This window comes from Mus caroli, chromosome 4, assembly GCF_900094665.2.
Source record: "Mus caroli chromosome 4, CAROLI_EIJ_v1.1, whole genome shotgun sequence".
NCBI classification, from domain to species: Eukaryota; Metazoa; Chordata; class Mammalia; order Rodentia; family Muridae; genus Mus; species Mus caroli.
The window spans coordinates 114294753-114296527 of NC_034573.1; the positions used below are offsets into that span (position 1 = coordinate 114294753).

General features: G+C 49.7%; 1 long non-coding RNA gene across 1 annotated transcript in view; it reads right to left on the minus strand.

Moving 5' to 3' along the window:
* Positions 1 to 735: 735 nt before the first annotated feature.
* LOC110293669 overlaps positions 736 to 1775 on the minus strand; it is a 46474-nt gene continuing 45434 nt past the window's right edge. The window contains exon 4 of the long non-coding RNA XR_002377832.2: positions 736 to 1042. This is a non-coding gene — a long non-coding RNA (uncharacterized LOC110293669). The remainder of the gene's footprint in view (positions 1043 to 1775) is intronic.

A 1775-nucleotide genomic window follows, 5' to 3' on the forward strand; every position in this document is an offset into this window, starting at 1 on the left:
GCCAAGCATATTCAAACCACCACAGCTACCCACACCCCACTATAGAAGAGTCACTTCATAATACTCCCCACCTGCCTGCACTTCTGTCTTCAAGGCCTCCCCTCTTGATTCCTCCCTGACAGCAAGAGGGCACCTATACAACTTTGCTTTACCTGGCCAAGCCTGAGATACCCATGCCACTCTCCTGTAATGCCACCAGAGAAGCTGAGTTCCCCGACAGGGACTCAAGCAGGTCTTCATACAGACTCTCAGGCAGGTCTTCAAAGCTCAGAGCCAGTCCCAAATCTCGTCATCTTAAAGGCAGGGCTAACGGAAAGTGCCCCCCTTGGCTGCTGTCGTCCATCAGTGGCCCTCCAGCCCTACCGCCCTTCCCCTGAAGGAAAGAGGGGCTTTAGAGATGGCAACAGAATAAAATATAGATAAGCATTAGTCAAATGAAATTAATGCTTCCAATATTGTTTTAGGGTTGCTCATATGCATCAAGCATTTATGAAGTTGCCGTTTATCACGTGAGAATATTGCAGTTATATATTAGCTGACTGTCTGGTGACCACTGCAATGGCTCTCCCTGGACCCCAGGTCGCCCTTCACAGGCAGAGTCAGCCTTGGTGACATCCATCTCTTTCCTCTGCTGACATGTCCCCAGATACTGATAAAAGGCCTTGCCCCCAACAACATATGAATATTTAAATGACAGTTAATTATTCAGCATATAATGATATGATTAGCATCCGCTTTATTGCTGGCTGTGGGCCCAGCCAAGTCTTGCCCCACACCGAGGGGGTGATGAAGAAATGCCAAAAAACACAGGCAAGCCCCAGGTCTGTGGCATCTGCAGGGACCCGTTTGGTATTTGGGGGAAATGACCCTGAGGACATCCACAGCTGTTCTGTGTCAGGTTGCACATGGGGTCTGGGAAGGAAATCCAACAGCAGGGCTTCAGAGTCTGCCAGGAGCTCCCCTTTGCTCTGCCGAGAGCTCTACAGTGGCACCACTGGATTCGGAAGCATCATGACGTCTTGACCTTCCCAACAGTCTCGCCCTTAGAAACGAAGGAAATGACGTTTCAGGTGAATTGATACACGCAAGGTCACAGAGGGGTATGAAGGGCCTGGGATTTGAGCCCTTGACTCCTGCGAGCTTGCTCTACCAGCTACAAGCAAAGCTTGTGCATCACACAGGACCGAATACTGAGACGGTGGTGCAAGCAAAGGACCTGAAGCCAGTGAGGCTACATTTGGATGGAGAGGAGCTGGGAGCAGGTTCTGCAAGATCGCACTGGAGCTGGGCATCTGGGAATAAATTAACGTGGGGTGCCGAGGGGCTGGGCATCCAGGCTAAACAACCTCAAAGAAGCAAAAGGTACGGGGTGCAAAGGTGAGGGGCACCGGAAGGGAATGTACAGGTAAAATCTGGGGAGGAAAGGGTCTCAGGGGAAGGTTACGAGGAGCCAAGATGTAACTGAGTGGTAGAGGGCTCACACAGCCAGCATGTGGGAGATGGAAGTGGGCAGGTCTCTGTGGGTTTGAGGACAGCCTGGTCTATCCAGAAAGTACCAGGACAGCCAGGGTTATGTAGTGAGTCCCTATCTCAAAAAATAAACAACAAAAAAATTAATTTCTTTCCCCACCTTGCCACCTCTGAACCTCAGCTTTTCAGCTATCAAGTAAATACCCTTCCCTCAAAATGTTTTTTGTGGGTCCAGATAAGAAACTCTGCCAAAACATGTAGAAGAATGCAAATCGATCCATTCCTATCTCCTTGTACTAAGGTCA